Consider the following 12,458-nt stretch of genomic DNA (forward strand, 5'->3'; position numbering starts at 1 on the left):
GCGAAACAAGAGAGCCTGGTCAGGACCATTGCTAGGATCGGTCTATGTTAGTTCTATATCCTCATACGAACAAGCTACATCACCGGGCTACAACACACATGGTTGGTCATAATCCGATCTCACATGGTCGTGCCGTGCCGCCTTACAGACCCCCCCCCCCCCCCCCCCCCCGCCCACACACACACACAGATCACGGCAGACGCTACTACCTTTTAAACATGTAGCTCAGTCAAAAATCAGGATCCTGGCTACTCCAGATGCTACATGTACTACGTGTACAATGGAAGCTGAAAACACACATGCGGAGGATTTACAATATCAACGTACTGTATATGCATGCACAAACTGAGAACAAATAATTGAGAATAAAACTCACTGAGACACAAACACTCGCGCACACACTCAACAATGCCTTGATTTCAAAAACACAATTAACATGCATACTGCACTAGCACTAGCAGCACTACCCTCTCACATCCGATGTACTCAGTTATTCAGTTACTCAGCCGGGAGTGGAATTAAAGAAGAGGCAGCTTCCTCATTGTTCAGCTCAGCAGAAAAAGTGGCGAGGATTCGGAGAAATGAAAACTTCAATCACAAGAAAAAAGAGATGTCGAGAAATTTCTTAGTAATCACAAAACGGACCTCATATTCCAGTCTCACATGATATCACACACTTCCTCACGGCACAACTCGGCATAGTATCCTGCTGTTCAGAGATATCTGAGAGAACACAGAAGAATCACACAAACAGCAAATACAATTGTTTGTGATCGGGAAAGTATTACACAGCTCACTCCAATCTCCATGGTGGTTGTCAAGTTTCTTTCCCGACCTGGCTGGCCGGCTACTTGTACATGTATATCTGTTCCATACTGTTACGATGGCAAGAGTACATAAAGCAGAATGTGTGACTCTGTAGATGGGTTCTGGACAGTAGAATTCTCCGTTTATATACGTTTTGATTGGTCATGGATGATCCACTTCTATACTCTTGCTCTATGTCAATCAGACCTGTGGTATCAGACGGCAAAGATTACGGAAGCGATATGGTTCACTTCTGCATATCTAAAGGCATGTTCGATTGGTAAGGATCGGGATCGGGATCCCGATCTCAGATCCGTCGGATCCTTCAGAGTCAACTGAACACTTTATTTTGGACCTTGACTGTTGCCATGTTGACGAAGTAATAGAATGGCACTCACAAGTCAACTAAAAGGGTGAAAGTCGTACTCATCGCACCGGCACGAGTGTTGAAAGCCTGCTCTGCTGAACTGGCGCAACCGCTTTCCATACTGTTTACCCAATGCTTCCAAACTGGGATACAACCCAAGACGTGGAAGATTGCCAACACAGTCCCTATATTCAAACGGAAATCAAAGTCTCTACCCTCCAATTACCGTCCAGTTTCGCTCTTGTGTATTCTGTCCAAGGTGATGGAGACAATCATCAACAGAACACTGAATCACAAATTTCCTCGAGTCGAACAACGTCTTCTCCACCAGACAGTTTGGATTTCGCCATGGTCATAGTGCAGCCGACCTCCTTACCAGCCTCCACCACCAGTGGCTGCATACAGCCGGAGAGAAAGGCGCAGCACGCATACTCGCCATTGACATCGCCGGTGCGTTTGATCGCGTATCACACCCCGGTGTGCTACACAAGTCCGACGTATACGGCCTGCGTGGGCAACTGCACCAGTGGCTCAGCAGCTACCTCAGTGAACGCTACCTTCAAGTGGTCATTTGTGGCCAGACATCCTCAAGGCTCCCAATTCAGGCTGGAGTCCCCCAGGGCAGTATTCTGGGTCCGACTCTCTTCCTCATGTACGTGAACGACTGCGAGGACCACGTACCAGCCGGTGCTGACCTAGCCTCGTTCGCAGACAACACTACGCTGTATGCCAACATCACCCCCACCACCCAAGAAGATACCACCCAAGCCCTCCAGCTAGCAGTCAACAACATCTCCCGCTGGGGTCAAGAATGGAAAATAAAATTTGAACCAGCCAAATCCCAGGCACTGACCGTCAGTTTCCACCGCACTCAATGGGACATGCCACCGATTGACTTCAACGGATCAAATGTGACGGAACAGGAGGAGCTCAAAATCTTGGGCATCAGTTTCGATGGTCAGCTTACCTTCCGGCGCCACCTTCGTACCGTAGCCCTCCGGGCAACACAGCGACTTGGTGCTTTGCGTAAGGCTTTCCACCGCCTAGACGTGCCCGGTCGCATCCAAGCCTACAATGCTTTTGTGCGCCCAGTGATGGAGTACTGCCCTATTGTCTGGATGGGAGCGGCCCCATCCCATCTTGCAAGACTCGACCGTGTGCAAGCCCGGGCCATCCGTGCCATCGCCCCAATGTGTTGGCTGCCGAGTCTTGCTCTTCGTCGGATGGTTGCAGCACTTTGCCTCCTGTACAAGATGCATTGTCCGGATGCGCATCCCCTTCTACAGAGGATGCTGCCACCCCAGCAGCCCCAACACCGAACAGTCCACTCCACCCGTAGTACATTCCAGAGATGTAATGCTCACGCACACCAACTGGCCAATGAACTTCCAGTCTGTTCCCGAAACAACCTGTGTTGAGCCTACCCTCACGCAGTTGTCCCCGTCTGGAACCAGCTGCCCGCCGGAGTCTTCTCTGGTCCTTTCTGCACCAAGAACTTGCAACACTTCAAAGTTGCAGCCAACCGCTATTTGAAGACCAACGACTGGTCGTGGGCACATGACCATCTCTGATCATCAGCATCATATCTGCCTCACCCCATGACTTCCAAATTCCGCTCCACATACTATTCCCAATAACGTCTGTTCTTCTTTTCTCTCCTTCTCCTCCTAGCACTGTCTGTCTTATCATTCCCTCCTTCTAATGTACTGTCTCTCCTCCTAACATTTCGTATCATGTACCTGTCACTCCTTTCATTTTCTTCTTTTTTTGGTGCGTTTTATGTCCCCATGACGTCGAGACCTCAGGTCGGCTGAGGGCAAAAAGCCTCACCATCACTATGCTCCCACTATGCAATTTTTTGTCTTTGCCTGTGAGCTGTGATCATTGTAAAAAAACAAAAAAAACACACATCCTACAAAAAGTCAGCAAACTCTATCTCAATCCACGTATGCGTACCACAATGTGTACAAAAATGATCTTCACCCGCCATATACGCACAAAGGTCACATTCGGATCCGTTAGATCCGGCCAACCCTGCTCCCCGAGGTGGGTTGACCGGATCTAAATCCGAAGGATCCATATCCGGATTCGACCAATCGAAAGGGTGCGAATCCAGTGGATCCGGTGGGTCGGGATCCCGATCCTACCAATCGAACATGCCCTCAGTCTAGTTTACTGTGTAGGACTCCGGGACCAGTCTAGGCCCTGTGACCAGTCCAGGCCCTGTGACCAGTCCAGGCCCTGTGACCAGTCCAGGCCATGTGACCAGTCCAGGCCATGTGACCAGTCCAGACCCTGTGACCAGTCCAGGCCATGTGACCAGTCCAGGCCATGTGACCAGTCCAGGCCCTGTGACTAGTCCAGGCCCTGTGACCAGTCCAGGCCATGTGACCAGTCCAGGCCATGTGACCAGTCCAGGCCCTGTGACCAGTCCAGGCCCTGTGACCAGTCCAGGCCCTGTGACCAGTCCAGGCCATGTGACCGGTCCAGGCCCTGTGACCAGTCCAGGCCCTGTGAACAGTCCAGGCCCTGTGACCAGTCCAGGCCCTGTGACCAGTCCAGGCCCTGTGACCAGTCCAGGCCCTGTGACCAGTCCAGGCCCTGTGACCAGTCCAGGCCCTGTGACCAGTCCAGGCCCTGTGACCAGTCCAGGCCCTGTGAGTAGTACATGCCCTGGGAACAGTCACTGGTCCTGTAACAAGTCATATCGTCAACAAGAAAACTAATGCTCTGTGACTAGTCGCAATACCAAACAAACATGGCTGAACCAATCACAGTTTTTACTGTGCCCCCCCCCCCCCACACCAGTCACTAGGAACCTATCAGAAAGGAATTTGTCAATATTCTCAATAGATAGTCCACTACACAACTCTAGGGGTTCACAATACCTACTGCTAATCAGCACACTCCTTTATGGTGGTACAGCCTCCTGGAACACATCATGGTCAGCAAAGATATCGGATATTCTTCTACTGATAGACTTGAGGAGATCTTGTCTTATCACCGGTGGATAGTTGGATTTGGCGTTACCCTGCGCACGGGGTTCTCCCCTGAAAGCGGACCGCACGCAGACTGTGCAGGTTGCACCACTGTGCGCATGTATGCATGCACTGTCTAACCATTTCCCGACGACAATAGCGTTGTGGCGCCCGGTTTCGGTATGATTTGTATTGACCGGTTTACAGGTTTGCTTGTGTGATAACGAGGAAGTTCACTACTTCTAGGTTAACATTGATCGTAATCTTCAACCAATGACACTGGAATTCCTGGATTATAGTCTTCCACAGGCCATCAGTCTCACTACCCGTTGTATTCATCAGCATAGCTAGGTCACCACCACGATATAGCCAGATCGATTCCTTGCCGATGTCCTTTTCTAGTTCGGTCAGATCGAATAATTGCGCCCACAAACTTGCATACTTCAGCCCTATCAAAGGAGCCGAGCGCACTACACTATATTAGTGTTATATTTCTGCAATCAGTTATACATATTGCAACCAATGATGCTACAAGACTAAATCTAGACTAATACACTATCCACCATTCTGTAAACTTACCATCATGTAAACTATGACATCAGTGTGTATGTCCATCACTGCTTGGCGGGTAACAGGTCTTTGAACACGGTGATGTGATACGGATAATTGATCAGCAAATCCGGGATAGTGTGGCTGCTTTTCTGCGAGTCCCGAGCGCCATATTTGAGTACCATCTATCAAAGTAGACAGAAAGAGTGAAGTAATGCAAAATTTAAGCTCATCCAGGATAAAAAAAACTCTCTTTTAACACTGAACACAATCTTCAGATGGGTGAACAGTGTGAAACTATAAAACATGTTTATGTCTCACAACTAGACTTCGGCAGCAGCATGTAGTCAAAACACTCAAAACTATCATCACGCACAAGCTCGTTTTTCCAACCTGCACTGTAGAATCAAGACAGGCATCATCAAAGGCAAAACACTAGCACGAGAACTCACCGGAATAATATAACATCCTTGAGATTTCAGCGCCGATGCCTCAAGAGTGTTATATCCGTTAGGTGTACGTACAGGATGACGTAGTAACTGAGTGTCACTCACACCCAGACATGCCACAACACTGAAACCATGACGTCTAGCTGCAGTCATATCTACTGATACACCATTGTACACATCAGCTGGATACGCACCAGTCTCCACTGGTTCATGGTCTTGGTTGAATACGCAGAATGCATGGACGTTCACACCATCAACAAGAGATATGCCAGTGGTGTACTTTGGGCCAATGAAGTATGACAGCATGTCATACATTCGACCTGATTGCCGACTTGTCAAATCCTTCTGCAACCACACCAAACATCTTTCCAATATCTGTAGCTGCTGGTCGTTAGTGACAGGGAGGGTGTTGTGAAAATATAGCAGTTGCACAAGGCGAGGACTGCACTCTGTACAGAAGCCAGGGCAGAGAGAATTGAGAGAAATGCAGACGGTAGTTACACAGACCAACAGATACATTTCAGGATGTGGAAATGAAAAAAACAAAAATCGTTGACATTTGTAAGTGATCCATTTGTCATTTCCACGCCAACAGCCTACGTATCATTACCATACGGTCTGAAAACTTGTTCTTCTATTGGTCAGTTTAAAGATCTACTATCACAACTGAACTAGATGCAAATAATTATTATCGAAGAACATTCTCGAATACCTGGGTGATGCACGAATTTTGATTGTGCTCACTTCCGTTAATCGTTTTTCTTTGTAATTTTCCATTCATTTTTTGCTTTAATTCATATTTGCTTTGTTTTCCTAGCTTACTATTGCCGTGGCTGGCTCAACGCCCTTGTCTCAGGGGATTCTGTCCCTGCATTAGCTATGCTTGTCACATGCTATGAGATTGTGTCTAATAATAATAATAATAATATTTGTAACTCGGATGTTGAGCCATAAATAAATGTAAAAGAGAAAAGGACATATGGATACGAGTTAAGAGTAACTCTCCATCACTGTAACATGATACTATATACAGTCAGAAAAAAGGAGATGTGTTGAAGTTAGGTGTCAGGACGTCGAATATCTCAGTACTCTGTCAGTTTTGTGCCTAGTTATTGCACTTTCTGACTGTATATAGTATCATGTTACAGTGATGGAGAGTTACTCTTAACTCGTATCCATAATTATGTCCTTTTCTCTTTTACAATAATATTTGTGCAATTGTTAATTTTGCTCCTGAATTGTCCTCCCTTTTGCTTTGCTACCGTCCTTCTCCTTCCTCCACCCATTTTCTTAATTAACCTCATTATCACATTCGCTTCCATAATTGGGCTTGGAGCCCGTGTGTACTTGCGAATTCAAATAAAAGCATACGTACATACAGATACAGTAATGAATACAGACTCGGTCACTCAGTAGGATCACTGCAGGTTCACTGGATGAGTGCCTCCGCCACCAGTGCCACCACTAGCACAGCAGGGGATTCAGGCACGGCAGGAGCAAACATGCACCTTGAGGCGGGCAGGCACATTGCACCACAACGCAAAAGGGCAAATCCAAGGCGGCAGCGCAGCAAGGAGATAATCTGCGCGTATGGCTCCTTGCTCTTATCCGCCAGGAGAGAAGCAATCCGCGTAAAAGAGCATTGGCATGCTTGCCATAGCCACCAGAGGCAGAAAGCACAACGAAGGAGGCATGCCCGGCTTCGCGTAGATTCTATTCGCTCTTCGTACATCCGGCACTTTTCCTGTTCATGGCGTCTGTAGCTAGCAGTCGCGAAAAGTTGATCTGAGCTCAACCAGGGAGTCGTAAAATGGTATTTTACGACTCCCTGAGCTCAACTATTTCGCGTATCCGGGAGGTGTCCTGACAGTTCACAGACTACCTTTTTGGGAGACAGCCCATTTCACAGGATACCCAACTCACCGAAAGACAGTTCACAGAGCCCTGTTTTCATCGACAGCCCATTTCACCGAATTTGAACAGGCATGCACTCAAAAATGCATTGTTTCGAAAGAAAGCAAAATAATATGAGACTATGCACGTGTGACATGTGACTGATGATTTTTTCTTTCTTTCATATCTGGCTTGCAAGTGTTGAGTTTCGGAGAGAAAAGAGCAGTACGTGGCATGTGGCCTCAAATTTCCTAACACTTTGAAAATACATAGTCATTTTACTATACACCACATTGAACGCAAAATTATGCGCTACTCCCCGGAGGAACTCTCTTGGATGTCGCTGCTCGACGGACTGTAGCAGAGCCCTCAGCCGTTCCGCCTATTCGACAACATTGAACGCCAGATTATGTGCTACTCCACGGAGGAACTCTCTTGGTGGTCGCTGCTCCACGGACTGTAGCAGAGCCCTCAGCTACGAATGCTCGAAGTAGGTGAGGATCGCCTCGGCGTCGTCGGGGAAATTGTCCTCCACCGCTTCGAAGTAAGTGCCCACGTCCCCAGTTGGTACGAAAGCCAACGCTGGCAGCATTCGCAGGGCCACTGCAATCGAATAGTCGTAAATCAAGGGCTTATGTATGACCTGGCGCGTGTGCGTTGTCACCTCTGGCGTGGATATTATTGTTGGTCACGCTGAAACTTACCCGTCCTGCCGAGGATCGAGCCGCATTTTCCCATTTTTGTCCACTCTCGGCGAAATGGGCTGTCTGTGAATAAGTCAGTCTGTGAACTGGGTTTTCGTTGAATTGGGTGTCGGTGAATAGTGCATTCTGTGAGACTGGCACTCTGTGAAGTGTCATTCTGTGAGTTGGGAATCTGTGAAACGTCACACGGTGAAATTGGATTCTGTGAACTGTCGCATAAGCGAAAAGCCCTTTAAGAAATATAAAATCCCATATACACTGTAATGCCAGCATTATCCGCTGACCCCTAACAAGGAGGGCAGTGAATTGCTTCCGCATTGGCCTAGGTCAGACTGTCTTGCCATCACTAAGGACAATAATGAAGAACAAAAGGTCATGGAATACAATCTGTGAGAACGAAAAAACATATACCTGCGATGCTATGGTACCTATCCAATTCCACCGTATGACCCAGCCACTAGTTACAAATTCAAAAACACAGCTTTCGCAGCATACAACGCTGTTGACCAATTAATTTTCATCCACTAGCAATCCTTAAAGTGATATCTACACAAGAAAGAGTTTGGAATTTTGTGCCATATTTTCAACATGTCATTTACCACGGGCATATTCCCTTCCGCATGGAAAACAGCGAAAGTCATACCTGTATTCAAGAAAGGTTCCCGCCACGAACCTGCAAACTACCGCCCTATCTCTCTTCTTCCCTGCGTGTCCAAAGTAAGTGAACGCATCTTTTATGACCACTTAAGAAGCGTACTACAGTACAAAATTTCAGCTTGCGACTTGTGATGTAAAACAAACCTGGCGAATCATCAACCAGTTGACGGGGAAACAAAGAAAATCGGCACCGCTTCAGTGCTCAGCTGAGGCAATTCGAAGTGCTTTCGCCAAGATCGTGGAAGATCCCAGCCGCCCAGTTCATCTTCACCTACCCCAAGGGCCACGAACGGCAACTAGTTTTGTGGAATTTGTTCCTGTATCTATTGCAAAAGTCCGGAAGCTTCTAGAGCAACAGAATCCGACGAAGGCAACTGGCAGTGACGGCATCCCTGCAGCCCTTCTTCGAGCTCATGCAGGTGTTCTTGCGCCGTCATTGGCCTTACTGTTCAACAAATCCATGAGGGAGGGACATTTCCCAGCTCCTATGAAGGTGGCCAGCATTTCACCTCTGTTTAAAGGTGGTGATCCCAGCATAGCAAAGAATCACAGACCCGTGTCTCTAATGTCGATAGTTTCAAAGCTTTTGGAACGAGTCATCCATGATCAGCTCACTCAGTACTTGTGCCGACATGATCTATTTCCACCAACTCAGTTCGGCTATCGTTCACATCATTCCACATGTGATGCCCTTGTATTAGCCGTTGAGGGCATATGCCAAGCCCAGACAAAAAAGTACTTCACGGGGATTGCTTTCGTAGATATGTCAAAAGCATTTGATAAGGTGAAGCACCAAACCCTTATTCAGGACCTATTCGAGGTCGGAATTGGTGGAACGGTGCTGCAATGGCTTGCAGACTACCTCTCAGATCGGACACAGTATGTCAAAGTCGGTCAGGTACAGAGCTCACCATACACCAGCTTCTCCGGAGTACCACAGGGGTCAGTTCTCGGGCCCCTGTTGTTTGTTCTCTACGTCCGTGACATTGCGAAAGAGCTGTCCCCTTACAACGTTGCGACCCTGCAATTTGCGGACGATATCTCAATTAGATCCAGCAGCATGAGCACGGATGAGGTGTCCCAAAATCTCTCAAGTGCTGTCCAGCACCTCGCCGATTGGCTTAGGAACCGCGGTCTCATCTTGAATGAAAGGAAGACACAGATCATGTTGGGTATTGCATTATGAATTGGTTGAGTAGATAGTTCCGGAATTAATTCCGTGTTCGATATTGTTTATTTTTTACATATTTTTATTTTATTTTATTCGTGTTCGATATTTAATTTTAATTTTAATTTTTTTTTTACAAATATTGTTTTATTCCATTTCACATTTTTCATTCGTGTTGAGTTTAACTACTCACTGTACTGATACATGGTGATGATTGTGCTTTGCTTTGCCCGTAAAAGAGGCCTTCCAGAAAAAAAAGACACAGATCATGTCGATATCGCCAGTACGATCTCAAACATTTGACTTGCAAGTGCAATGTAATGGACTGCCTCTGCCAACTGTTCGCTCTGCGAAATATTTAAGTCTCCACTTTGATGCAGACATGAGCTGGAACACCATGGTCGACCACGTCGCACGGGGCGTCGCGTCGAAAGTTGGCGTGCTCAGGCGATACGCTACGTTCCTGCCCTTTCAATGTCGCATAGCCTATTTTCGTTCTTTCATTTTATCACACTTTATGTATGCCGCTTCTGCTTACTTACCATTTCTCACGGCGTATCAAAGTCGACGGCTTAATGGGCTCTTCAAGCGTGCTGTACGCACAGTCTGTCGGGTACCTCCCGGGACACCCACAAGCAATATTCTTACACGCATGAACATCCAAACATTGACCACATACACCAACATGCACCTTCTGGTTTTTTATCTGGCGTTGTCTCCATGACTCCTCTAACATCAGCATGTTGTTCGCTAACTTTTTCAGCCGCAGTAATTCCACTCAAACTCGTGGTGGGCACAGCAATTTACTGATTGTCCCAGCCAGCCCAACTACATATCTTGCCAAACGTGTTACCTATGCTGGGACCATCTTATGGAACCAGCTCCCCGCTGCGGTCAGGCAAGAAAGAAAACGCAATCGCTTTAAGTCAATGGCTCTTGCCTTTTTGCTTACCAGATTAATAAGCCTTTTTACAAATACTGTATGCACTGCTCTTTACGTTATTTTCTCCCTATGCAAGTCGCAACTCCTGTTTTGAGTTGTTTTTCTTCTCTCTTTTTCTTTCCCTACTAGTTGCTGTTACACTCACTGATCCGCTAGGCTTATGCACAGATATACAGCATTCCCTCACTAGTGGGACCATTGTTTTTAGGCTAGGGTCTGTTTTGGACTTCCCACTCTAAATAAAGAATACAAACAAACAAACTTATACAGACATGTTTCGCCGTTTCTGAGTCCCGCACAATCTGGGTTTCGTAAAGGCGACTCCACCTCCCTTCAACTGACCCGCATCGTGCAGCAGGTGTGCCAGCATAGGGATAACAGAGCGCTTGCTGGCATTTGCTTCTTTGACTTGGCCAAGGCTTTTGATACCGGCTGGCATCGAGGACGTTTGGCAAAGCTCGAGCATGCATTCAGGGTACGCAAACAACCACTCTCCTGGCTGAAATCTTATCTCTCTGGGCGTTATCAGTACGTAACTGTGCTTGGCACATCCTCGGCTGCAGAGCCAGTATTGTCAGGCGTTCCTCAAGGATCAATTCTTGGTCCCCTACTATTTATAATTTACGTAAACGACTTACCTGCAGTCTTCCCTGGAACGTCTCTGTTTGCTGACGACACGACCCTTCTCACCTCATCAGCTTCCCTCACTGGCCTGAAAAACAACTTGCGTGCTGGCATTCAGGAAGTTCTTTCCTGGATGTCGTCCTGGAGGTTGTCCCCAAATCTATCAAAAACAAAGATCATGCTCTTCCCGCCCCAGCCGGAGTTCACAACCCTCATCCATGCCAACTTTCCAAATCCAATTGACATAGTGTCTTCTCACAAACACCTTGGCATTGTGATTGACTCTGCACTCTCTTGGGTACCTCACATCGAATATACAGTCAACTTCGCTAATAACGACTGCGGATATAACGACAATTCGCGAATAACGACCGAATTTCCATGCCCAGAGCAAAGTCCCATCTAACTGTATACATTTAACTTCGGATATAACGACTATCTGAATAACGACAATTCGCGTATAGCGACATGCTTTTAGTGCCCCGTGGTCATATTCACTGCTTGAATAACGACTTTCTGGGCTTTTGACAGCTATTTCAAGTACCTGTCAGTCAAGTACATGTACCTGTCATGCAGAAGTACCAGAACCTATGGTGCACTGCACTGGTGATGGATATTATTGCACACATGCCAGAAAATGCAGCCAAGGGGGGGGGGGCTTTTCTTCCTTTTTTTATGTTGGCTTCAAAATTGTTGGATTTACCAGCACACCTATATGTATACAATGTACATGTAGTTGTACATGATTGTACAGTAATCATCATACATGTACATATCTCTAGCCCTGTAGATGGCTCAAAAAGGCATATTTTTCAATTGATTTCCCTTGCATATTGAATTTTTAGTTCCTTTCAACTGCAATATGAAAATAAAGTACACATTGACATAGAGCAAGAAAAGAGCTTGATTTTGATATGCATATCATACTATACAAAATATGGGTTCCCATACATTCAAATGGGACTTCGGTTATAAGGACACTTCGCGAATAAGGACACTTTTCTGATGCCCCGCCGAATGTCGTTATTGGCGAAGTTGACTGTATCTGTAAAAAATCAAGTAAATCCTTAGGAGTTCTCTCCCCCCACTGCTCCTACCTCCCACTTTCTTGCAAGCTTCTTTTTTATTTAGCCTACCTTCGCCCAATATTTGATTATGCAGATACGTCATGGGTTGGGTTATCCTCTTCCGCTGCTGCAAAGCTTGAAATACATCGCAAGAAAATCCTTAAAATTCTCCTCCGTCAACCTCGCATGCTCTCATCATCCGCCCTTTATAAAATCACTCACACAACCCCGTTATCACATGGACGCAGTGCA

At 46.7% G+C, this 12,458-nt stretch overlaps 1 long non-coding RNA gene across 1 annotated transcript; it reads right to left on the minus strand.

The window, feature by feature from the left end:
* Nucleotides 1-210: 210 nt before the first annotated feature.
* LOC135823339 (uncharacterized) lies at nucleotides 211-6,237 on the minus strand. The gene is made up of 3 exons (XR_010554671.1): nucleotides 5,154-6,237; nucleotides 4,732-4,886; nucleotides 211-723 (listed from the first exon to the last, which is right to left on the minus strand). It is a non-coding gene; the product is annotated as an uncharacterized LOC135823339 (long non-coding RNA).
* Between the last annotated feature and the right edge of the window lie 6,221 nt (nucleotides 6,238-12,458).

This window comes from Sycon ciliatum, chromosome 8 (genome assembly GCF_964019385.1).
Source record: "Sycon ciliatum chromosome 8, ocSycCili1.1, whole genome shotgun sequence".
Classification (NCBI taxonomy): Eukaryota; Metazoa; Porifera; class Calcarea; order Leucosolenida; family Sycettidae; genus Sycon; species Sycon ciliatum.